Source organism: Podarcis pityusensis (genome assembly GCF_964106645.2).
Source record: "Podarcis pityusensis genome assembly, chromosome: 2".
In the NCBI taxonomy this organism is placed as follows: domain Eukaryota; kingdom Metazoa; phylum Chordata; class Lepidosauria; order Squamata; family Lacertidae; genus Podarcis; species Podarcis pityusensis.
In genome coordinates this window covers 68,776,716-68,804,221 of record NC_138029.1, presented here as the reverse complement: position 1 = coordinate 68,804,221, position 27,506 = coordinate 68,776,716, and the positions used below count along the sequence as shown (strand labels likewise).

At 43.0% G+C, this 27,506-nt stretch overlaps 1 protein-coding gene across 4 annotated transcripts in view; it reads right to left on the bottom strand.

The window, feature by feature from the left end:
• Positions 1–11,412, bottom strand: part of HRH2 (histamine receptor H2) — a 32,060-nt gene extending 20,648 nt beyond the window's left edge. For all 4 annotated transcript variants that reach the window (XM_080988645.1, XM_080988648.1, XM_080988647.1 and 1 more), the window contains exon 1: positions 11,300–11,412. The gene's annotated coding sequence lies outside the window, so the exon portion shown is untranslated. The remainder of the gene's footprint in view (positions 1–11,299) is intronic.
• Between the last annotated feature and the right edge of the window lie 16,094 nt (positions 11,413–27,506).

Below are 27,506 nucleotides of genomic sequence, written 5' to 3'. Positions count from 1 at the left end.
CGTCCCTCAGACCATGTGGTGGGCCAGACAATATTTCAAAAAATAATAATGAATGAATTCCTATGCCCCACAAATAACCCAGAGATGCATTTTAAATAAAAGCACACATTCTTCTCATGTAAAAACACTCTGATTCCTGGTCCGTCCACAGGCCGGATTTAGAAGGCAATTGGGCCGGATCCGGCCCCCGGGCCTTAGTTTGCCTACCCATGTCTTAAATCATAATCTGAACGATCTCTGCTGTGGTACTTCCAACAACATTAACAGGTGGATTCTAGATTAGTATAAAAAAATTAATAAATTTACTTCGTAGCAACTGATCTCATTTCTTCCTTACTTTTAATGGTCATTGTGCTATTTGTTCCTGGAAGACAGGGAGCAGTTTTATACCAAGTCAGACCACTGGTCCATTTTGCTTAGTATTGTCTACACAGACTTACAGTGGCTCTCCAGTAGTAGTTGCCAGGGATTGAACCTGAAACCCTCTGAATGCAAAACAGGGCCGACCAGAAGGAATTTTATAGAATATTTTGTAATTTGGAAAGGTATGAAGTTGAAAAAAAGCTTGGTTCATTTTCTTTTTTAAAAGAGCTAACAAATGACTGGTGATTTCAACACTTTTCTTATAAAACAAGAGTATGTTTGAGAAACACCAATATCTCCACTACAATAAGTGAAGCCAAATCGATGTCCAGCAGTGCTGGAAATAGTTCCAACAGCATCAGTGAAGTTGTGCTGTTACATTTTGAGATAATATGAGAATGTAGGATGGATTAGTTGGGATCAGAATGAGAATTGTCACCAGCAAATGTTACATGCCCCCTAGATCTAAATATATAGATATATGAAGGGGGAGTCTTGGGATAGAAGCAGCCTCATTTATTTTTTTTTAAAGAACTTCATATCTCAACAGAAATTAATACTCCACTTATTGACTGAGACCTGCACACTATACAAATAACCTTTCTGAACACTCTTGGCACTCAAATACAGAAGCAATTGTTTCATAAACTCTCTGCTGCATAGATAAATGGAGCACTTTGCTCTTATTGAAAGATTCTCCTATTGCAATCGTATCCCCTTAACTGATCAAATACAATGTTCTGACGACATAAATAAATAAAAGCAAAACATTAACATGCCACTATGTAGGAAGCCACTGCTTACTTTGGTGTAGTCCTATTTAAATCACAGCACAGGTACCACTGTATACACTGGGAAGGAAGAACATCAAATACTTACTTTTATTCCAAGTATGTTTCAGATGCTGTATGGAAATGAATGTTTGGTTATAAAATTAGCAGCAGAATCTCCTTAGGGCAGGGGTAGTCAAAGTGGTCCCCTCCAGAATTGGTTGGAGTCCAGCTCTCCTCCACTCCTGCTGGCATGGCCAATGGTCAGGGCTGATGCAAGCTGGAGTGCAACAACATCTGGAAGGTATCATGGAATCATAGAACTGTAGAGCTGCAAGGAACCCAAGGGTCATCTAGTCCAAACCCCTTGTGATACAAGAGTTCGATTCCTGCCGGACAGCTGCTCCCAAGTTGGCTGTTTCTGCTTTAGGGCACAATCCCTGAGATAAACTGCCAACTCAAAGGACACACCAGCAGAATATTCCAGGGTTGGGGCTGTTCTCCTGGTGAAGATATGTAGGCAGAACATCCATAATGGGATGCAGATGCAGATGGCACAAGAGCAGACCACACTTATGCCATAACCTGTACTGCCCAGGCTGTGGTCACATTCCTGTTAATGGTCCCCTTTCTACCAACTCCAGTCCTGACAGAAAAAGTGACTTCAAAAGGTAAACAAAAGATTGCATTCTGTTAGAAAATACTGAAGTCAGTATTTGTACTGCACGGTTGAGACAGCTTTTTATAGTAGATACTTTTTTTTGGCATTTCTATGTAATTCAAAACATTTAAGAAATAAAGGTTAAACAAAAATGGATGGAATAGTCAAGATCAAAGCTCTCACCTTTCTGTCCCTGAGACCCTCCTGTTTTCTGCTCCTGAACCTCTGGGCTGCAAGGTGGAGAAAGGGTTGTGGGAAAGAAAGCCATGCTCTCTTTTGAGCATTTTTTTCTTAGAGTGTTCTGCTAAGTATTTATTCCCCTTGTTTCCTAGGGGCCTCAATAATCCTTGCATTTCCTGAAAATGACCAGAAGCTCTGGGAATTCAAGATTAGCATCATGAAGTCAATATAATGGGGCTGAATGATGTAAAAAAGAAAAGAAAAAAAGAACAGGACCGGTGAGCTGATGTAAGCAAAAAAAATCTCTCTGATAATCCAGGTATGTGAAGAGAAAGGAAAATGCTGACTTGCCCAGAGACACTGTGCAGTGCGGAAAGTCAGGGCAAAGGGAAAGAGCACAGAAGCTCACTAAAAACAGGTGTTTAATGTTTCATAATAATGGAAGAAATAAGGGAAGGAATCACAGTGCTGTTTCCAAGTGGCCAGAGGCACTTTCCCTGCAAAAATGGACATCAGATGACCATGCTGTCTTCTTGATTCCACTGTTTATGATCTTCATCTGCAATATTAAGCCATTTAGAGCAAGGATAAGAGCTTGCCTTCCTGTCATCTGAGGGCCTGAAGCTCAGAAAGCCCAATCAATTTGGCCTGGTTACATTGTTACTCAGTTAAATAGAAATGCACTCAGCGCATACTCAGGGATACTCTCCTCAGCTGCCAAAGAGTAAAACACACACACAACTATGTCAGCTAATGCATGGTAATTGGAGATGGAACATTTTTTTTCAAAAACACCTCTCATCCTCTGAAATCGAAGTGGAAAAGTCTGGGTGAGGCCCAGACTCACCAGTTCTACTGAAGAGGCTCCTCATGAGGCCAGAGGAACATCATCCGACTTTGAGGCGTGAAGGCCACTCCCTGCAAGGCCTTTTCCAACTGGCCTAGGGGGCGGGGCCCAGACTCACCCAGCCCTACTACGTTAAATACCGGTATGTATTCTGTAGTTGACCTCCTTTGTAATGTTCTATTTTGAAATCTTTAAGATAATATTTTAGTTTCCTGTTATGTTGCTTTGACTGTATACTCTATATTTGACTTACTTCAGATTGTTTTATTGATTTAATATGCTGTAAACCACTTTGAGATTTTTTTAAAAAATATAAAGAAAGAAAGAAAGAAAGAAAGAAAATAAATAAATAATAAATGAAAGTTTTCTTCAGTGCTTACTTAACAGAGGTGCTCAGGGTCAAATTGGACATGATATTTGTCACACACTCAACATTTGTCAAATACAGCCTTGTGCATTTGATTTTTCCAAAAATTGTGTGTGTGTGTTTGCATGAGAGAGAGAGAGAGCGAGCGCACCTTGAACAAGGCTAAGCCATATAGGCTGAAACAGGATGGTAAATCCTAAATCACAGAGTCTAGAGGAAAACACAGATAGCATCTACATTTGTATTTTGTTTTCCCTAAACCTGGGCCAAGAGGAATTAAAAGGGCACTTCAGGAGGACATTTTGGATTTTTTTTCAGGGGGGGGGGGTGTGATTCAAGAGGACTAGGAGAGGATTTCCCTTGCACTTTATATTGTTACAGATTTGGGGTAACAGAATTTTTTTTTGGGGGGGGGGCTTTCAATGCCAGAAATTATTGAAGGGACGATGCCAAATCAGTGAAAAAGACAGGCTAAGCTTCTTCTCGAGGCCAGGGCCCCACTTGGGATAGAATAACAAAGAATGACAAAAGGTGCTGAAGCAAGTCATCAGCAGGACAAGAGATTCTTTGCTGGTGGACAGAGTGGGGAGTTCATCTTCCATGACATAGGAAAACACGGGAGGCGTGGGCTGTGCAGACGGGGGGGGGGGGAAATGCTGCTTTACACAAGGCTTGGGTTTTTCCTGGTAAGGGTGTTTGGGAAGGAAAAGGGTAGAGCTAGAACTCTAGGCAGATCCTCAACAGAGACTGGGATGGCATGTAAAAATATGTTAAAAAGTGCCCTGCATGGAGCTGAAATGAGGAAAAAAGAAACCGAGAAACCCAGATGCATGCACCAGTGTTGAACAATCTTGCGATACTCTTTGAACCCTAGCCCTGGTGAGGAAATCATGATCCAAATTACTGGCAATTCCAGCTGAACATGGGCTATATATAACCACTAGTACACCCTTCCCTGTTCCTTCTGCCCTTCCTCTTGGGGAGTTTCTCATCAGAGACAGATAAACTCCCCAAGAGGAAGGGCAGAAGGAACAGGGAAGGGTGTACTAATGGTTATACATAGTGTGTGAAAGAATGGCAAAGGGGCCATATTGAACAGGGGGCTGGCCTTGGTGGCCTGAGCAGTGGAATGCTTTGAGCAGACTTGAAAGCATGGATGCCCCCTGAGTCTCAGGGCTCCAGGGGGTTCCTTTAATCTCAGGGACTTCAGTGGCCAAGAGCAGAAAGCCTGAGATTATTTTTCCCCTGAAAGTGCTCATGATCAAAGTTGTAGGATAATCAGAAATGCTGGGAAAGCATATGGGCTGCTGTCGTTCTCTTCTCCCATCACAGATATGGGCATTTCATATCGAAAGGTTATGCTCCATACGATTTCCGAAAGGGCAAAAACAAAGCTTTAATGAAATACAATGTTTACACTGTTGAGTCTGTGGAAATTGCTGTCGGGGACTGATAGTTTCAGGCCAAGAAGATCTTACTCAGGGAGGAGCAATGTCTCAGTACCGGAATACCTACCTTGTATGAACAAAGTCCTACTCTCAGTGCTCAGAGAGATCTCCTGCAAAAGGATCTTTCTTAAAAAGCAGGTTAAGACCTTCACCTGTGATGTTTGAGAGGTGCACAAATTCAAGGTTGACAATATAGGGCTAGAGATAACCTTGGTGTGAGTCATCATAAAACAATTCACAACTTCCCTATTCTCTGGAAGTACAGAAGTATTACTGTGCATAAGTCATGTGTATTTAATCTGAGCTTAACCATCCATAGTAGAAAGAATCAAGCCTTTATTTATCTGTTGTGTCATCTCCATCCATAAGTAAACACAGTGGCGGGGAGGGGGAGAGAAAGCGATATTTGAGTAAGAGCACTCACTACTGTTTTGCCTGCTGCTGGCCAATATTGCACATCCTAGACAAAGATCCGGTTCACACTAACGCTAAGACAAACCATGGCTTAAGTGTGCAGGTTCCCAGAGAGGAGATCACAGCCTGTTTGCTCCTTCTCTGGTCCTGCTGCTGCTGTTCTGATGTGAGGTCAAATGTGGTTTGGATTTGTGTGTTAATTGAACCTGGGCTTGTGGTTTACTTTACTTCAAACAAAGAAAGGTTTGTTCTTTGCTCATGGTTTGTATGGCGGAGAAAAGCCACGAGTCTGAGTTTGGACTACATGCTCAGCCAAACCATGGCATAACCAAACAGCTGTAATCTACATGTAGACCTACATTGGCTCCCAATACGTTTCCGGGCACAATTCAAAGTGTTGGTACTGACCTTTAAAGCCCAGTATACCTGAAGGAGCATCTCCACCCCAATTGTTCTGCCCGGACAGTGAGGTCCAGCGCCGAGGGCCTTCTGGCGGTTCCTTCACTACTAGAAGCGAAGTTACAGGGAACCAGGCAGACGGCCTTCTTGGTAGTGAGACCCTCTCTGTGGAACGCCCTCCCATCAGTTGTCAAAGAAATAAACAACTATCGGACTTTTAGAAGACATCTGAAGGCAGCCCTGTTTAGGGAAGTTTTTAATGTTTTAAGTTTTATTCTGTTTTTAGTGTTCTGTTGGAAGCCACCCAGATTGGCTGGGGAAACCCAGCCAGATGAGCGGGGTATATACAAACAAACAAACAAACAAACAAACAAACAAACAAACAAACAAACTCATCTTTAGGATCCTACAGACTTAAGGAGTCATACTAAGTTGTGATTTGCATGAGCATTACATGAAAACTGAGCCAATGTTTCCATAGCACAGAGAACATTTGTATGCCAGCTGTGCATGATTGCCTTCTTAGATCCCGCCATGAGTACAGATAAAGTTTTTAAAGGAATTCATAGGTCAGGTTGTCAGGATGAAAAGTACGATTCAAATCCAGTGAGGAGTTGACCTGCATACATAGTAAAAGTTAACACAAGCCAACCATTCTAATGAGGCAGAAATTTTGATCTGAGCGTATCCAGGATGTACTGGGATCTTGGTACAGCAATTGTGTGCTGGTTTTCCTACACTTTGCATCTTAAGCAACGTTTACCAGTTCATTGTCAATCTAGTGTTGGAATCTTTGCAAGGAAAACACAGGCTGAGCTGCAGGCTGCTTCTCCATAGCATCAAGTTAAGTCAGATGCATTTAATCTATATTCCTGAAATGCAATAACAGTTGTACGAATTAGTCCTAACTATGCATCATATAACTGACTTGCAAAAATACTTCTGCCATATTCTGCACATGGCAGTCTTTCATCGGACTGCCATCTTGTTGCATGGTTGCTGAATATAACATTGTATTTATTTACTTAGGTTATTTTTAGATCCCCATATTAACAAAGTTTCTCAGGGAGGTTAACAATGTCGATGTAACGGGCATGGAATTTGTCCCACGTACTTCACATGTTGACATGGTTACAATTCTAACTGTGAATGTGCTCTTAAAGAGGGCAGTGGTGTATTTTCAAAATGACTTGCCTTCCGCTGTCAGATATCAAAACAAGTTGAGGTAACACCTTAGCAAAATGAATCCGTCTTGTGCCTTGTTTTGCTCCCGAGAGAATGAGAACTTACTCTTACTTCTAAGTGGCTGAGGTGTGTGTGAGGTGCAATAAGGCTTCTGTTTACACCCACACAGAGGTGTTGACATCACAGTGGTGACAGTGAAGAAACAAGTTACAACTGCCAGACAGGAAACTGTGTGTGCAAAGATGAGGCTACAGCTTCTTGATATAATCTCTTCTTAACCCAGAGGGCTTAAAATGCATACCCTCCAACATTTCTCCAATGAAAATAGGGACGTTCTAAATAATAATAATCATAATTTTGTTATTTGTAAAAGAAAACACCATCTGACAGGGTTGCCCCAGCCACTCTGGACAGCTCTGGACATATATATATATAAAACAAAACAAAACATTAAACATTAAAAAAACTTCCCTAGACAGGGCTGCCTTCAAATGTCTTCTATACTTATCTCCTTGGCTTGTGGGTTGCATAACTCCATACCCTTCAACATTTATCTGATGAAAATAGGGATGTCCTAAGGAAAAATAGGATGTTCTGCAATCAAATCAGAAAACAGGATGGCTTCTGTAGATCCACAACTGGAAAACAGGGACACTTGGAGGGTCTGAAAATGCAGCACCTCGACTCAACCAGCGCCCTCCAGTTTCCTAAAGCAGACCTTTCCCAGTAGCAATGTGTCCATGCCTATGCTGGCCTAGTCCACCACAGCATCTTTTATGGCATTTGCAGCCAAAGAAAACCAAACTTTCCAACAGACATCTGTATTCCTCAGCTCCGTACCCCCTGGGCATTTGGGACTACATTTCCTATCAACATTGGTCATTGGTCATGCTGGCTGGGGCGGATGGGAGTTGTAGTCCAGATCACTTGGAAAGACAGTAGGGACCTGGCAGACCGTAACAGAGATAAACTCTACTTTGAGGAGAGCAACATCAGGAAAATGAGAGGGACAGAGATACATGATTACCCATTCCAAAGAAGGTAGAAGGAGTAGGAGTCTCTCTCAGGTGTTTGTAGCAACGCCCAAGCCCTGTTAGAACTAAGGATCCTTGGAGTGGTTTGGTACAAATTCTTGGGGATCAGTCCCTCTGGTTCTCTGATAACAAGAGGACTCTTGTCCAGAGGCATAGCAGGCCTGCTTGCACCCAGGGCAAGGCAAGTATTGCACTCCCTCTGCAGCAATCAGGTTTCCTTCATAGCTGATTCCCCACATTTAAAATTGCCTTTCTGTTTTTAAAAAGCTGCACATCTTATTCAGCAATGTTAAGTCATGAAAGAACTGAAGAAACACACACACACACACACACACACACACACTTGCTATGCCATGTGCCAACTGAGCCAACGAGACCCGAAGCAGCAGCAGCAGCAAGACCTGGGAGGAGCGCATAAAGGGCAGCTGTGCAGCCCTGGCCGGCAGCTGCAGGTAGGAGCAGCCTGGGAGGGGCGCAGCTCCCAAAGAGGGTACCCGCAACTCACCTTCCCTTGCAGCTCTTGCGTCTGGGTTGTTTTCCTTGGACATGCATACATGGCCATTTTAGGCAAACAAGGGTTGTTGGTTGGGTCATCAACCTCCAATGTTTGGAGGTGAGGAAGCATCCCTTGCCCTTGAAATTTTTTGCACCCCCCCACCCCCCCACTATGCCACTGCCCTTGTCCTCCACAAACAACCAGAGAGAAGACTCTGATGGGAAACCAAAGTTAGGCAAGCCTTCATAGGTTCCTCTGACCCCTGCACAGTGCAGTTCCCAAGCAGGCATTCATCTCTCTCCACCCTGTAGAATATGTCAAATTGCTGTTGGTGTAGGCTGTGCCTTATCTGCATTGCCTGTATTATTTTAGCTGTATGCACTTTCCACATCTATTAACTATTTCTATCTTGCCATGAGTGCAAACTTGTGCTTCTCACCTTAGAATGGAGGCTGTGCCCTAGTGCTGATTTCTCCCTTGATATCAGCGCAGAGGTGACACAACATGGCTCTAGGGAAATGAGTTTGCAAATTATGTGTCTGTAGGTGACATACATAGATACCCATGTATGTGTGCTCATTAATGCACCATTTTGCAAATGGAGCAGGCAATATCTAGCTGACCCACAAAGGATTTTATGCACAGACACAGTTAAAAATCGACACCTTGCTAAGCTTCCATGGTTCTTGGTTGCTAATGGATATAAGAGCATTGCATTCCTGATGTACTTGACATCTGAAGAGTAACTGCTTTGACCTTCTCTCTAAACCAGGGGTCAGCAAACTTTTTCAGCAGGGGGCCGGTCCACTGTCCCTCAGACCTTGTGGGGGCCCAGACTATATTTTGAAAATAAAAATGAACGAATTCCTATGCCCCACAAATAACCAAGAGATGCATTTTAATTAAAAGGACACATTCTACCCATGTAAAAACACGCTGATTCCCGGACTGTCCGCGGGCCGGATTTAGAAGGCAATTGGGCCAGATCCGGCCCACGGACCTTAGTTTGCCTAACCATGCTCTAAGTGTTTGCTTTGGACTCATATGGACCTTTTCAGAAAACACCTGTAGCTGTGGATTTAATATGTTCCACCATTGCAATCTTTTTATTGGAAACATTTTTATATCACCCTTTAATTCAAAATCCAGGATAGTTTATAAAGCTCATAAAAACACAGTTTTGTTTTGTTTTTTTTAAAAAATGCAGTGTTGGATGGGGTCCTTTGGCTTATTTGTCTTTCTCTATAGCTTGATCAATGCCAATATCTATTGAGCATTGGATTTTCCCTCCTTCCTACTCTTCTTCCCTCCCTTCTTTCCCTCTCTTCTTCCTACTGCTCGTTTCTTCAACTTCCAAACAGGTAGCTTTGTGAATCAGTATGGTTCGACATTGGGGCAGTCAACAGGAACAGCCAGCAAATTGCATTGGGCAGCCACAGCTCAGCACTCTCAGCTGAAATATATTTTCATTGTGGTTTAGACATCACTCTTTACCAGCACACATCCTTCACACCCAGCCCATGATGTCTGGGGCATCACATTTGCCTTTCCCTCAATCATCATTATCCCACATTGCCAGAATAAATAGCTTCCACCATGGCACCTTGGGTTCCATATGGAATTAGAGCATGAAACATTAGAGAAAGTGAGTGGGGGTGCTTAATATTTTTTCTCTTGCTATAGGAACAGCAGGGAAGCATAAATTGAGAAGGAAATAAACCAGCATTTTATGAAGAGCATGCTTAAGGGTCCATTATCATGTAACTGGAACTATAATGGCCCCTGATTAAAAAGACTGAGCATAACATATTTCGTTAAATTTGTTCCCATCTTAACAAAGCTATCCCTTCCTTAATTTGGTGTTGATCTGCTCACACCTTCCAGCCCCCTCAACTCTTAAGACTTATATGGAGATATTCAGAATGAGATAGTGTACATTAAGAAAAAATTCTAGTGTACATTAGTGTACATTAAGAAAAAGTCCTCATGGTTCTAGAGGAAAACTTACAAATGTTTCTTGTGTGTGCTGTGATTCAGTTCCAAAATGTTGACTGTTGTTTGCAATAAACATGTGTTCTATGGTCATAAGGTTGCCACAAATTTCTGCTGGACTGCCCCATATTACACTATCTCTTACTTTCAAGGCACTTTCTAATTTTCCCTTTCCCTTCCTGCTGCTTCAGAACAGTGGTTCTGGAAGGTGCAGATCCAGCCAAGTGGACAAGCCATGCCGTGTTGGGAAGAGTGCTGTGCTTGTGGTTAAAGTAAACGATAGCAGCAAATTCTCCTAACTTGCATGGCTGCATGGCCTCAGAGTGCATCAATTCCTAGAAGTCAGCACAAGTGCTTACTATAATCCCACCACAAGATCCTATGGTAGTTTCCATTGCGCCTCTTAGAAATCAGAGGGAGCACTATGAAATTGCCACACACACCTGCAGATGTACCACAGAAACCTTTCTGAAGAATATCAGCGGATGAGTGTTTCTCAAAGCAACCTTGACTGTGTGAGAAAGATGCTTTCTTTCTTTTTCTTTTTTAGAAGTAATTTTGTTGTGTTTTCCCCACTGTACCTGAAACACAATGTCCAGTGAAATACACATGCATTACTGAATAAAGATAAATAGAAACTATGAGTTCAACAGCTGAGGCACCCCTGCTTATGCTGAATAGAGGGCAATTCCCATGAAACAAAGGCAGACAGTATTACTACAAATAAAATCCATCACAAAATCCACAAGGAAGCATAAACCCTGGGGAAAGAGGCTTTCAAAGCAATGCATGCACTGCTTATTTTATAATCAAAATAAATTGGCAGGTGTGAGCCTGCCCCTCCACTCTTTCCATTTGCGCAGCTAGCTTCTGAGGGAGACAGTCCCCTCTGCAACTTTTTCCTCTTAAATACTCTGACAACTGCATTGTCAAGAGAACAGGTGAGATGTAGCCCCATTATAGTTAAGAAAAGGGTCTGCAGCAATACATACACAAACACACACACAGTTTGTGTGCTCCCATGGTGATTGGGCACACACAAGATGTCAAAGAAATGGGTTCTTATTTTTCTTGTTCCCCACTCAATAAATAAAAAGTCACAAGGAAGGCAATATCCAGGAAGAGAAGGAATCATAGTGTTACCTGCAAGGAGAAGTGAGCAAAGAAGAGGCAAGAGACGGCGATCAGCTGGAGTATCTCTCCTCTGCTCTTAAGTTTTGTCTCTCCGTTAGCCTGCCGCTGAATTTCTAAGAGCACAGAAGCCAATGCTCCAGGGCTGTTACAGTGTGCGGTAGCTCCCTCCCCTTTCCTCTCCCCTCCCACTTCCCCACACATATTGAAACAGCTAGTGGGTTGCCTGATTGTAGTTTGAGTCAGAGAAACAGTGGGCCAGATTAGAATGACCACAAGCTGCAGTATAGCCCAGCAAAGCCTCCAATCGTCCCAGAGAGCGAGAGCACACTATGCCCCGGGGTGCAGTGCACACAGGCAGCAAAGCATGCCTGAAGTTGTGACCCGCAGCAACACAAAAGCCGCTTTCTGCAGAGCCTGGCATGATGCGTGCAGCTGGGGGAGACCACCCAGTTCACCCCCCTGTCGAAAGCAGCCTTCCCAGATGTTTTGGATCACAACCAAAAAGAATTACATTTTAAAAGCCAGTTATTTATACCCACAATTCAATGTAAGGTAATGAAGTATGAGTTTTGTGGTTTGAAAACTGCTGCTGCTGCTCTCTCTCACACTGGGTGTGTGTAAAACTACCAAGCATTCAGAAAAAATGTGAGGTCACTCAAAAACTAGACCTGTTGCAGTGAAGTTAAGACTTGGGAGGCAAGAAAAACATGCTGCTCAGGAGGTGTTGGGGCTGACCGAGGGCAGAATGAGGTCAGCAGGACAGAGTCTCATTTATCCCAATAGACCAACATCCACTGTTTCTGGCCCTACCCAAAAACATCAGAGTGAGTGCTAGGAACACCACTTCCTTCTGTTGTATTGATGTAGCTTCATGACAGTGTTCTGGGCAGCTGCAAGAAAAGTAATGGAGAGTATAGGATATCTTAAAATAGCAGTTCCGTATACACTTGGAACCCAAAATATTTCTGCTTGGTTTTCTAAAACATGTTATTCCAGGAAATGCTGAAGAAATAGTGTTTCATCTAATAGCTGCTGCAAAGAATATAATAGCTACAATTGGGGGCGGGGGCGGGAAGCATTTCTCCTACTATATCTGAATAGATTGAGAAAATTTGGTCCATAGTAACAATGATTACAAAATTTCTTCCCCATTGTATGTACAGTGGTACCTCAGGTTAAGAACTTAATTCATTCCGGAGGTCCATTCTTAACCTGAAACTGTTCTTAACCTGAGGTACCACTTTAGCTAATGGGGCCTCCCACTGCTGCCACGTGATTTCTGTTCTCATCCTGAAGCAAAGTTCTTAGCCCAAGGTACTATTTCTGGGTTAGCGGAGTGTGTAACCTGAAACGTCTGTAACCTGAAGCGTCTGTAACCCGAGGTACCACTGTACTACAGAAACAGAAGAAACATACGAAAAAGCATGTGCAACCCTCAACACATATCAGCAAATGAGCACATCTGCTTGGCCTTTGAGGAGAAATGTCTCTCAATCTGAGGGGAACAGCACCCAGAGTTGCAGCATGAGGCAGAGGGAGGCAGCCACATCAGGCAGTAGATGCTGGTCAAGATCACCATGAAGGCTATATATATATATATATATATATTCAACTGAACACAGCATTAAGACATTCCCGTAATAAAGACTTACTGTTGCTACCAGCCTGGACTGCCTGCCTGTCAAACCTAATTGCCCTTTCATTACACATCACCAGTCGTGCTCCCTGACAATGTGCGGAAGCAGGGATCTTTGTGCTAAGAGAAATGTCATTATGACAACATTGTTCTTCTTTGTTGATCCTGCTATATTTCTCAGAATGCACAGATCTTTACCCTAAATGTAGCCAGGGCCAGTATACTGAAACAGGAAGCATTTCCTTTTTCCTTTCTTTTATAGCTATGCCATAAAACTGTAATACAGAACCACCATGCATGTGAAACATTTTCCTGCCTGGTATTTTTAGGGTTCAAGTGCAAACAATAGTGACAATGAAACTCCCTGCTTAAAAAAAAAAAGCATTGAAATGAAATATAAGATACCATTCTCTTGCCAACAACAAATAAGAGTATCAGAAAGTAGAGAGCTGTTCTATCATCTTCATACATTGTCACTATTAGCTGGGTCAGATGCGTATTTGTCAAGCTCTGATAAGACATCTAATCTAAATTTAATCGCCACTCACTCTGGAACTTGTGCAAAGGAGGGCAACCAAGACGATCAAGGGTCTGGAAACTAAGCCTTATGAGGGTGAAGGAGCTGCATATGTTTAGCCTGGAAAAGAGGAGACTGAGAGGAGATATGATTGTTGTTGTTTAGTCGTTTAGTCATGTCCTACTCTTTGTGACCCCTTGGACCAGAGCACTCCAGGCACTTCTGTCCATAGCTGTCAACGTTTTCCTTTTTTAAAGGGAAATTTCCTTATTCCGAATAGGATTCCTCACAAGAAAAGGGAATAGTTGGCAGCTATGCTCCTGTCTCCCACTGCCTCCCGCAGTTTGGTCAAACTCATGTTGGTAGCTTCAAGAACACTGTCCAACCATCTCGTCCTCTGTCGTCCCCTTCTCCTTGTGCCCTCCATCTTTCCCAACATCAGGGTCTTTTCCAGGGAGTCTTCTCCTCTCATGAGGTGGCCAAATTATTGGAGCCTCAGCTTCAGGATCTGTCCTTCCAGTGAGCACTCAGGCCTGATTTCCTTAAGAATGGATAGGCTTGAACTTCTTGCAGTCCACGGGACTCTCAAGAGTCTCCTCCAGCACCATAATTCAAAAGCATCAATTCTTTGGCAATCAGCCTTCTTTATGGTTCAGCTCTCACTTCCATACATCACTACTGGGAAAACCATAAGGCAGTGATCCATGAAGGAGGGAGATATGATAGCCATCTTCAAATGTCTCAAGGGCTGTCACATGGAGGAGGGAGCAAGCTTGTTTTCTCCTGCTTCAGAGGGTAGGACTTGAACCAATGGCTTCAAGTTACAAGAAAGGAGATTCTAACTAAAACATTCAGAAAAACTTTCTGACAGTAAGAGGTGTTTGACAGTGGAACAGACTCCCATGAGAGGTGGTGGACTCTCTTTCCTTGGAGGTTTTTAAGAGGTCTGTCGTGGATGCTTTAGCTTCCTGTATTGCAGGGAGTTGGGTGAGATGACCCTTGGCTGCTTTCCAACTCTATGATTCTCTCACAAATGGTTAGTTGTTTTTCACAGCTAAATACCAAAAGATTTCTTCCTGTGGTCTCATTTATTAGTATTTATTTTTTTTTTAAAAAGATGGAAATGTGTTCACAGTAAATGCTCATAAAACACAGCACTTTACACATGCCACATTTTCCCGTGTATAAGACTAGTTCCCCCCCTAAAAAAAATGTCAAAAATTAGGGGGCGTCTTATACACGGATACATCTCCCCCCATTTTCTTAACTCTGAGTCCCCCCAAATAGGGGTGTCTTATACATGGGGGCGTCTTATAGATGGAAAAATACGGTATATCCAACCAAGATTTTACAGAATCTTGTCTCTGCTAGATAAGCAGTTTCTGCTTCCTCATTCCCGTGGTGAAGGCTTCTCTTCACAGAGTCAAAGCCCATATCCTAACTGACCGCAGTCGCCTAGAAATGCCCAAGATAAACAAGGGCTCTCCGTTCTTACTTATCTCTGGCATCTGATCTAAAAGGGTATGCTGTCTCTAGATCTGGAGCTTCTCTTTAGCTATTGTGGTCAACAGTTGTTGACAGACCCATCCTACATTGATTTGCTTAGCGCTTTCTTAAAGTTATCTAAACCAGAAGCCATAGCTGCATCCTGTGATAGTGAGAATAATCCATTTAATGTATTATATTTTTTTTTTAAAAATACTTATACATTGCCCTATCACAAAATATGTCATTGTGGTTTACAACAGTAAAAATAAGAAGAAACCATACAATAAAAGCATAAAAAGTTTTTTAATAAGTTAAGAACAAAAAAGTTTTTTAAAAGGATCGGGAACCCATTGTGGGGGATGTACTCCCTGCAAAGGCCTGGTGGCAGAGAAAAAATTTCAGCAGGCATTTAATAGCTGGCACAGAAGTTAATTACATGTTGTGCAAACCCCCCCCCCCAAAGCTTTCCTTTATCCTTCCTGAATCTGCTATGTTGCCATTCATTAGATGAACTGTTAATCTAAATCTAAAAAGTCCCAACTGCCTTTCCTTGTGGAAAATGTGCTCCATTCTCATTTTGGTTGTCCCTTTCCCCTGTCTTTTCCACCTCTTTGATTTCTAGTACTTTCTGAGATAGGGTGACCAGCTGAGACAGTGGAGACTTTTGCAGCAATCGACCTTTAATGTGAGCTCTGCTGGGTTTGACCTTCAGTGTAAGCTCCTGCTGTGTTTGCTCGTTTGCCAGCCATGCGAGCTGGTTAGGTTTCATGCAAGTGATAATGATATTAAAACCACAAACTTAACAGTGTTTTCGAACCCAGGCCATTATACGAATGGCATTTGTCTGATCTGATGTGCTGAAATATGCATTCCCTTGAACTCTGATAAAGGCAGCTATTAATGGCTATGTTTTTTATCCTGTCTTCCTACCTATATGGCTCATTATTACTTAATTGCAAATAGATATATGGGGTGTGTGTGTGTGTAAGGTAGTAATTTTGAATGGTGCTACATAGGAAACTAAATTTTAAAAGAATGCTTCTCTGAGCATCTCTCAGAGGTACTTGAGGTAATCCTATCAATAAATAGCTCATTAAACTGTACAATCGATGTCCGTGCCCTGAGGCAAGAAGGATCAAGAACAGACTGAGGGGGAGGGAAGTTAAAACAAAAAAACAAAAAAAGAAGATATTGTGGAGCTCCAAAAGGACCTCGCTGTACTGAGTTAATGGGCTGTAAAATGGCAAACGCAATTCACTGTAAACAAGTGATGGAAGATGGGTCAAAAAAATCTCAGTTTCACATACAGAATTGCAGGGTATGAAACAACAGGGAGGAATGAGACCTTGAGGTCAGAATGGACAGCTTAATGAAGAGGTGTGCGGCAGCTATGAAAAAGACAGAGATGGAAAGAAGATAAAGTCCCAACTAGAGAAGAATGGCAGATCCAATTGGATTATGCTGAAATGACTAACATGACCGGAAGAATCAGAAATCAGGAAGACCAAAATTTTAATAAGGAATGGGACTTTTTAAAATAATTTGCTGAGAAAGGTTCCCCAGACAATCCATTGCCTAGTGATTTCTAACTTGCTTTCCCGGCTTTTCTTTTCACATCTGCTGCACACACTTGAGCCCTATCAATTCAGATATAACAGTTTGTTATTTGTTATTTCCTTTGCTGTTAATGTTTGCGGACTCAGAGGGAATATTAAGATACATATTGACTGACGTAAGGTGACAAAATCAGCCACTTCCTCAGAATTAGCGGGCAACCCACAGTCTGTGCCATGCATGAAGCATGATGTTTACATTGCTGGGATGGCACTGCTGTCTTCCACCCTTCTAGCTTCTTCCGTTGAACACACTCTTTTTCCTTTGCCAGTAGCAAAAGCAGCCCCCAGATGTTGTGATCCCCCCCAAAAATTAAAGGCTTAACCAACTCCTGAGTGTCTGCTGATTACAAAAAAGGCATTCCTGTCTGAGAGAGACGTGGCACAAGAAGCCAGATTGTTCAGCAAGGTGTAGTCATGAAACATGCAGGTTCTATGCTTTTCAACAACCGCCTTTGTTATATGAATTGCCTCCCTCATGGAGGGAGAGCACAGTTGCAGGTTGGCTAATTGCTACCTTACTCTTCCAGCTCTGAAATGCTGACCCTCCAAAACAAAGCAGCAAAGTTTGACAGAGAGGCAATTGGAAAGAAAGGGGACTTTCATATGACCTTTCTTAGGCCCACCTGGGGCTGCCTTTGCAAACTGTCCAGCATTTTCCACACTGGATTTTTGGAAGAGTAGATATCAGCCTACCTGTTATCTCTTATCCCCAAATCATCATCTTGCATGGAGAAGGCAGCTTGCATTTTGCAGGTAAGAAAAGGCACCTCCTTAATCTGTGCCAAGTGTGCTCATGAATACAGAAGCACACAGAGACCAACAGTGGACTGCTTCCAATGTTATGGGGGTGGGCTGCAGGGGGGAGAAAGGAACATTTCATTGCACAAGTGGACATCTGCTGCAGTGGTAGAATGGCAGTGTTGGATGCGACCATATTTCTAGTGTTCATCTGTTGCCACTCAAAACATCAGAGTCTTGTGGAACCGCAAAGATTAAGAAATATTAGTTTTCAAGGTGCCACCTATACAGTGGTACCTCGGGTTACATACACTTCAGGATACACACTCTGCTAACCTAGAAATAGTGCTTCAGGTTAATAACTTTGCTTCAGGATAAGAACAGAAATTGTGCTCTGGCGGCACGGCGGCAGCAGGAGGCCCTATTAGCTAAAGTGGTGCTTCAGGTTAAGAACAGTTTCAGGTTAAATACGGACCTCCAGAATGAATTAAGTACTTAACCTGAGGTACCACTGTATAAGCAATTAACTTCCATCATTAGCTCCCAGGGACTGAACAACAAATCAGCAAAAACATTGTGCTGAACGAACCTATCCTATGTAGTTTGAATTAAAAAGCTGCCCCCACCCCAAGAAGACCCTTACTTCTTGTAAAAGCAAGGAGTAAGGGTCAGTCAGTAAAGGGTTTGGATAGCAACATTTACTTGAGAACAGGTGAAAACATGAGCTCTGTCCCATGAGTAGACTGTGATGAGGCTATGAGTTGGTTGATTGTTTATTTATTTAAAATGCTACTCAATGCCCCAGCTCTCTCAGTCATAATTCCACAGGGGCATTCAATATAATATATGCATGTGTGTGTGTGAAATAAAAAATCACACACATACACACTCTCTCACACAAACTGCCAAAACAGGGCCAAGCAAATTTAGAAGAAAAAAAAATCAGTTTTAACATCAACTTCCAAACAGTTTTTAGAAAGAGTGCCAGTAAATCTGATCATGGAGTAGAAAACCTCAGCAAAAAACTACAAGCAGGGCTGCCTTCAGTGGGAAGAGAATTCCCACAAAGGAGCTAAGTGAGTCTGTCCCTTGTTTGTTGCTTTTGTCTTTTATAAGCAGGGATGGGCAAATTTCACTTCCTCTCAGTTTTCCATATTTTCGCATCAGTCAGTTGTATTTTTTTAAATGTAAAAAAAGTCACCAAGACAATTTGCCTTCTCCTAATGTACACATGTTTGCAAAGAATTTCCCCACAATAGAATGCATTTTGGTATATTATTTTCACTAATATATGCACCGAGATGCACACTTTCTCCTGAAATATGCATTTTTGTACACATTACGTGGCTGGAGAAGAACATTGCAAAATTCAGAGAAGTGTGAATTTCAATTGAAGACTCCATTTTAATCCTTTGGAAAGGACAAATTTGGAAGGTTCAGCCTTTAAATGCAAACTTAATTGAATTTCTTCCCCATCCCTATTGACAAGATAGGCTCTGTTACTATGTCTGGGAGAGTTCTGCATGATCCATGTCTGAAAGCTCTTTCCTCTGATGCTTTTGGAACCCTCACTAGCTTGATTCAGCACATCAAGCTGTTGTTCTGTTAACCCAGCTTCAAAAGCTAGCAGGAGTGCCAGCTCTGGCTCTCGAGTGCTTTCATTGCTGGAACACATTCAGTGGATCATTACTGGTGATGCCTGGGGTTGATGTGATGTTCCACAGGGCTTGGTTTTTATTAGTGATGTTGTTAATCAGGTAAATGAGGCCACTGGGAGAGATTAACCAGCTCTGGATTAAATACACAACAGGAAAACTACAGAAAGTAAACACACAATGAAAAGTGCCATAACCAAGCACTCAGAAGTAGCTGTCTGATTCTGGACCAGTGTTGGGTGGCTATGGCTGCCTGGATTCAGGTAAAGATGCTAAAACTGAACCCAGGCAAAATAGGGAGCGATGCTAATAGCTCTGCAGAGGGTGAGCCTTCGTATAACAAATGAAGTGGTGATTTCCTTGTGCGGTCAAATTCGAACTCTGCTTTATTCCAGGATAGAAAGGTGTTCTGTTTACATGACACACCTCCCCACACAGCTAACTGAAGCCCCTCCCCTCTTACAGTTTGCTCCAACCCCTTTTAAAGAAGGGTGCTTCACAGGGTGGTTTGCTAAAATGCTCTGTGAAGTGCCTCTCTCCCCTCCGTTAAACAGCTCCCATGAGCCACTGGCCACCAGCACTGCCTCCTCACTCTCTGGCCTGCTGTTTGTCACACTGAAGAGGATGTGAATGTCTGTGGATGACCCATACAAACTGAAGAGCATGCTGACATTCTTACATTTTTATGTAGATAGGAAAAAGTAAAAATAAATACAATGGAATTAGATTAGCTGCCTCTGAACACAGTTTGGAAACTTCAGCTGGTGCAAATTTCAGTGGCCAAGTTGCTCACCAGGGCAAGACGGTTTGAACATATAATGCCAATCCTGGCCAGACCCAGCCCAAAGTGTTGGTTTCAAGCGATGTAGCCTTAAACTGCTCAGGATGACAACACCTCAAGCACTGCCTCTCCCCATATGAACTAACCTGGACTCTGCAATCATGATCTGAGGCCTTTCTTTGTGTGCCTCCTCTATGAGACGTCTGAAGGATGGCAACACAATAACACCTTTAGGCACCAGGCAAAAACATTCCTCTCCTCCAAGGCCTTTGGCTAATTAAATAATCTATGGTCTTTTAAACTGTGTGTGGAGGGTGGGGGTATTGTTTTGCTTGTTATTATGTTATGCATTTTTGTGTTTTTATATTGTAAACCACTCCGTGATCCTCAGATGCAAGGCTGCATAGAAATTTAATAAGGAAGGAAGGAAGGAAGGAAGGAAGGAAGGAAGGAAGGAAGGAAGATTTGGCAACCCTAACGAATACAGGTGATTGTACGCTACAGATATTACCAGCTGGGGATGCTTTGATGAGGTGGAGTAGACCACTCCCTCCTCCTCTGGATGGAGGTGAAGCCACCTGTAAATAGGAAAACAATAGAAAAGGGGCTGATTTGGAAAGAGACACAGATTTGCCTTGCTCTCTGTGCTGAATCCAAAGCTAAGGCTTTGTAGATTCCCCTATCAAACCTAAATGTGAGAGCAAGTTCTGTTGTAGCGCTAATGCTGTGAGCCCGTCTATCCTGCACATATGTGTAAATATCACAAAGACACCACAATCTCCAGAGATCTTCAATCCAAGGAAACCAACACAGTGGTATGTGCTGACTGGCACACCTAAAATCTTTCACACTTGCAGCCTGGGATGTGCATAACACTGTGATACTTGATTATACATTCATTTTACACTTGTCCTCATCAAAATCCCTACATGGTAATGTTTAGTTCAAAAGATATGCCTGATTAATGATCTAAAGGATTCAGGCTGTTCATCATGCAATCTTATGTTTTTCTTATCTCCCAGCATCTGGAATCTGTCCTGGAAGCCAGCACCAACCATTTCTTCTTCTTCCTGAGCAATTCATTACAGAAAGACATAATTTACTAAGGAAGAAGAGATATTTGGTTTGGAGAAGTTACTCACTGTTTACAGTTTAGCTATGCAAATAGTCAAAAGATAAGGTGGTTGGAAGATTTTTTGTCTGGAGACTGGTTTAAAATAAGTAGAAAGTGTATTATTTAGAGAAAATGCTTTCTTGCCAAGTCTGATAGCTTGTGAAATGTAATAGATCCTTGAAAATGTTTCAGGAGAGAATCCCAGGTCAGGTTTCTTAAGAAGATATATATAGGCTTGTACAGTGGTGGAGCTTCATGCTCTGGCACTGGGGGCAGAGAGCAGGCGGGGACGGGGCTGGTGCATGTCTTGGGGGTGTGGTGCGCCGCCCGTGGGGGCGTGGCATGTGTCCTGGGGGCGTGGCGCGCCGCCTGTGGGGGCAGCCATGATGGCACCCTGGGGATCACGCTGCCGGAGGCTGTGTGCTCCCCCCGCACTCCTCTTCTTCCGCCAGTGGGCTTGTATCTAATTATGTCATTGTGTGAGTGGAACAACTTCCCTTTGGGGTCCACTCCCACCCTACCATTCTATGAGCCTATGATTGACCAGTCCAGGGCTGCAGGCCTGTGGTCCTCCAGATATTGTTGGATTCCAGTTTCCACCAGCCACAACTAGCATAGCCAATGATCAGGAATGATGAGAGTTAGAATCTAAAAACATTTGGAAAGCTAATGTTCATCACTACTAGGGCTGCACACAGCTCCCCGAGCTGCCCAGTCAGGACAACACACCCTAGAAAAATCTGGAGACTACCTATTCCATCAAGGATCTCTTCCCAAATTAGTTTGGTGTCAGGGCTAATGTTTTATATGGGGTTTTTAAACACATAGTTGTGAGAGGGGTGGGGGAAGGAGATGCTGCCCCACCCAGGATCAACAGCAAAGCAGGTGTATCCTGCAGGGTGCTCCTTAAGAAACACCCTGTGTCATGCAGGATTGATGCCTCCACTCAACAGCCGTTGTGTGGAGGCATTTATCCTATGAGGTTCTGATGGGCTATCAGGCAGGAAGGAGAGTCAGGTTGGTGGCGAGCTCCTAGCTTCTTCTGAGAAGACACAGCTGGTGCTCAGGGAGCTGTCCAGCAGGGAAAGAAGAAGGTTCTATCACAAGTCTGCTGAGGCAGCATGGGGGCTACTCCACAAGGAGGTAAAAGGTAAAGGACCCCTGGACGGTTAAGTCCAGTCAAAGGCGACTACGGGGTTGTGGCACTCATCTCACTTTCAGGCCAAGGGAGCAGGTGTTTGTCCACAGACAGCTTTCCAGGTCATGTGGCCAGAATGACTAAACTGCTTCTGGCACAACGGAACACCGTGACGGAAACCAGAGCGCACAGAAATGCCATTTACCTTCCCACTGCAGCAGTACTATTTATCTACTTGCACTGGCATGCTTTGAACTGCTAGGTTGGTAGAAGCTGGGACAGAGCAAAGGATTTGAACCGCCGACCTTCTGATCAGCAAGCCCAAGAGGTTCAGTGGTTTGGACCCCAGTGCCACCCGTGTCCATAGGAAGCTACAGCTGGAGGCTGGTCAGAAGAGATGTTGTATCAACAAGGTCTAGGCAGCAAACGACAGCTTCTATCACTGCCTTTGCAACCCCAGCCTTTCCCAAAGCACTTATAGGGCCAATCCTGGTTACACTCAAGTGCAGTCAAATGCTGGTTACACTCAAGTGAGAGACTTTGCTTTGGAAAGAGTTCAAAACTCGTCTGTCAGCTTCATCCCTGTCTTTAGTCCCAGGAGTCCTCAGAACCTCAGGTGGTCTCTTGTTCTCAGAGTGCCTCCTTGTGGGGACCTTACTGTAAATGTTTAATTGTCCCCTTGCATCACAGGATGCCACCATGTCTGTTTACTTGTACGTAGTGTTTTCTTTCCTGTATTTTTTTATCTTCTTGCCCTTTGCCAGTTCCTCCCCTTTCTGCCCTTCTCTTCCTTGTACAGATACCTCTTCTGCCTGCCTTTTCACCCCACACTGTCCCTTTGACAGTGGCTCTCCAGGGTTTCAGATGGGCCATGCCCTGCTCCATCTGGAGCTAATGGGAGTTAAACCTGTGACCTTGTACAAAACTCGTTTGACTAGAGACAATTGTGGGACAAAAGAGAGATAAGTACACACATGGAAACTGAGGGTTCTCTCAAACCGTCATCTCAGAAGGTTGTCATCAGCTTAAGCTTCTGCGGTGGGGACTTGCTCAAGCACAAGATAACCCATCTCATGGGTTTCATATTTGATGGAAGCAATTCAGAAATGGGAAAATAATCAGCTGAATTCCAGAGAAAAGAGGAAAAAAATTGCACTGTCTGGAACACAGTGCGAGTAGCGTAATCCATAAAGTTGAGAACCCAGAGTTCTTGGATAGTTATTTAGGTCACTTCCAAATCATTGCTGTTTTGTGGGTGGCATTCAAGCACATATGGAAAAACGCTTGCACAACAAACCCACTCCCTTACCCCAGCCCAAAGTTGGATGTTTTGCGGTAAGAAAAGTGATGGAAAAATATACTGGGTGGTGTGGGATAACAAATGCCTGACATGACATTGCGTAACCCCCTGCAAACAAATCAGGATGACTATTCCATAAATAATGGCCATTGTATAACCTCCCCACAAACAAGTCTCCTTGAAGCAACCTTAGTATGTGGGGGAAAATACCATTCACTTTAGACTTCCAGTCTAGAAAATAACTGTGGCTTCTGCAACAAACTCTGTAAACTCAGGGGACAGATTCTTGCTCTGTTTACATTCTAAACGCAGCAAGGCTATGCTCCCTGTCTTCAGAGAGTTTGTATCAACCAAAGTCATTTTCTGAAATTCTAAAATAAGTGAGTGGTATTCCCCACCCCCACCCCACCCAAATTTAGAAGCTAGTCTTCACTTGTTGGTTGTAAGGGTTATGTCCAATAGTCTGGCAATGAAGCAGGTTGGATATAATTATTGTGCCTAGGATGATGTGGTGATGATAGGGGCAGCTATGGTTCTCAGTTATAACTTCAATCTTCCTTTCAGGCTTTGCAAGACAAGACTTTTTTTGTGGGCTCCCCTTACTTCTGGTGGCCCACCAGGGCAGATACATCTAAGTAAGCATATGGCAAAAACAGCCAATAGTAGCATCTGTGGGCTCCAGTTTGGGGGCAAGGCTCCAGTTGGCATTTCTGATCTCACTATCAAAATGAAGATATTAACTCTTAACATTGGGAGTTTCAGCTGCACTTCCACTTATTGCAGACACACCATAAATTTAAAGCACATTTAAAGTACCCCGAGGAGTCCTGGGCCCTGTAGCTTGTTAAGGATGCTAGGAATTGTAGCTCAGAGGTAAACTATAGTGTCCAGGATTTGGGGCGTGTGCGTGTGCATGCTTTAAATGTATGATGTGGGATAATAATATTTTCAACAGTCTTCTGGCTCTACTGCCACACATTCCTACAAAATTCCCTAGAAGAACATAATAAATCTGCATATAATGAATGCTGCACATATAAAACTAATTTTGGCATCGCTATATATTTTTTTCTTGTGGCCACAGGAAATGCCTAGGCTGTTGATTTATGCTTTTATCAGGAATAAGCAGCTGGTTGTTGTGTTGAAAATATTCTGGTTTCTTCCACTTTCACTCATGAGTTCCTGCTTAAAACCATGACCATGTGTGGCTCTTGCTTAACACTGCACATCACACTTCCAGTCTCCGGGAGGTTGTGTGTTCTGTCCCATCAATTCTCTGAGATCCCCCAGAGGGGAAGGACAAACTAAGAGGGAAATGCACACAGGGACACCCACTACTCACGCACACACCCACCCACTCTGCTTTCAGTGAAAGAAGAGATAATGTTGAATTAAGTCAGCACAGCATATAGCAGCCAGAGGGATTCCCTTTCAGATGTGTGGAGCAAGTGGGGATGGAGGTCACAAGTGAGACCAACAACCGCACACATTCATTAGATATATAAAAAAGTCCCTATGCATGCAGACAGCTTTACACTTGCAGAACTTTGCTTTTGGGGTCTTTCCAGTTGTGTAGAGAGCATTCTCTACGTCTTCAAAGCAAAACAAAACTCCAGTGCAGATGCAGACTGGGAAAGATCTCTTCCCAAAAGTCTAGTTGGAAGAAGTTCTTCAGTAGATCCTGAAAGGACAGCAGACACTGGGATGGAATTCCAAAGGGCAGGTGCCACCACACTAAAGAACCAATTCCTCTACATTGTGCAGAATGGACTTCCTGATAAGATGGTATCTGCAAGAAGCCGTCTTATTATATAGAATCCTAGAACTGTGGAGTTGGAAGGGGCCCTGAGAGTCATCTACTCCAGCCCCCTGCAATGGAGGAATTTCAATGAAAGCACCCATGACAGATGTGCCAAACATCTGAAAGGCATTAAGGTGGATACTCAGGAAGTCATTGTGGAACAGGGCTACTACAGGTACCCTAGCATGTTCTATTTTTTCCATAAATAAAAGAAAGGTACATCTCAGTCTTCCCCTACCTGATACCCTCCAGATGTTTTGGACTGCAATTCCCACCAGCCTCATACAACATGGTTGTGCTGCCTGAGGCTGATGAGACTCACCTTCCAAAACCTCTGAAGGGCACCAGGTGAAGGGAGGTTGATAGGCTACATTTGTCCAGCTCTCGTGGGATCAGACCACATGAAACTTTCTCACATGATCAATCTGTTGAAATCTGGTCTTTTGCTACTAACTTGGCCAAGAAGGGCATGCTAAGATTCCGCAATGTTTTCCTTTATGAAAAATGCAGTGTTTGGGTTTTTTTTTTTTTGGTGTACAGGATGGGGTATGAAATATACTCAGAGTGTTATGTACTACCAGAGAATACATTTTTATCTAGCATGTTTATGTTTCCATTCTCATGGGCCAGCATGACATATTCAATGTTGTTCTGTACCATTCTTTTAATCAGCTGTCAAATGTAACAGTAAGATTGGGCTTTTGTTTCCAGTCATATTTCCAAGTTATGTAATATCATTTCATTATAGGAAGAAATGAATGGCCTGTGTGTTGCTGCCATGAAATGATTTTATGTAACTTAGTTGGAGTGGACAGAAGAGAATGAACGAAAGAGTTGTTTAATTCAGATGCGATGCTTTTGAGACAAAGATGTACTTTCATTTGCCTGCATGAAATGGCAGTGGGCCTTGAGAAGATGAGTTGATTAGGATGGGATATCAATCCAAAGAAATCAACAATGGCTATTGGCATTTCTAAAAGGGTTTCCCACAACAAAGAACTTACCGATAAACCATTGGCTGAGTTTATGTTGGCTGTGAGAAAGGCCTGGGTTTTTTAATTCAGTCTTCATTTCAACCCCCAAATGGATGGAAATCTGTAGACTGTTCTATTATGCATTACAGGAGCAGGTCTTCTCTGTTCTGGCACCTACGGTACTCTCTGAAATACCTTCCCTCTGGAATTCAGAAAGTATCAACCGTGCTGGGTTTCAAGAGGAAACTGATAATCTTTCTTTTTAGACAATCTTTCCCCGACTCTTGATAAAATTGCTAAGAACGCATTGCTCAGTTGTTACTTTATATTCTTTAAGGCTATGTCTCTGGGCAATTTATGGCTGAGTTCTAAAACACACAAAATTGTTAAAAACAACCACCATCCAAAATCTATACAGTCAAATCAATACTTAAAACTCTCAACTTTCATGGGGATGGAAGGACTAATCAGCAACTCAGAGCAGTGTGACATAAAGCTGGATTAGACTCATAGAACTGTAGAGCTGGAAGGGACCATGAGGGTAATAATAATAATAATAATAATAATAATAATAATAATACCCCGCCCATTTGGCTGGGTTTCCCCAGCCATTTTAGTCTAATCCCCCTGCAATGCAGGAATCTTTTGCCCGACATGGTGAGATCTCATGATCTACCGACTGAGCTAGCCCAGCTGCCACAGACTGAATTGCATAAAATGCCTGAGTAAAGTGGAAAATCTTAATATGGTGCGCAAAAAAGTGCCCGTTGTCAGTGCCAGGCAGGCGTTCCTTGGGAGAGCATTCCACAGGCTGGGCGGGGGGCAACTGAAAATAGATGCACATTATCTATGTGATGAGGTTTTCACATCTCCAAGGGAGAGGAGATATCTGAGTATCTGGGGTGGTTCAGTGTGGAATGCACACTTATCTTCACCATTATTCACTTTCAGAAGGCATTTGAAAACATTTCTCTTTAACCAGGCATTCGGTGGCTGAAGTATGCTGCTCCTGGCAACCCTGACATCACAGGATGGAAGCATGCTTTTAATTGTAATTGCATGCAGAATGTTTTTTAACTGCAACTACATTTAGATGTTTTTAATTGCAATTGCAGAATGTTTTAATCTGCTTTAGAATGCTTTTGGTTTTTAAATTGTATATCTGCTTGCTGCCTGGGGTTCCTTTGGGAGGAAGGGTGGGATATAAACTCAATAAAACAAATAGGCAGGCAGGCAATGACTGCCCAGGCAATGAAAACCCTTATCTTCTCATCTGATGGCCAAACTAGATAAAAGATTGTTTGTCACCTAGTGTGACCATGAGGGGGACAAAGTATTAAAGCCTCACCCTCCTATGCCATAGTCACAGTCCAGCTTGAATGCCCCCATATGAGCCCGTCTTAGAAAAAAGTAACAACAACTATCTGCAACTGGCAGTGGATCTTCTCTGCCCTGGAT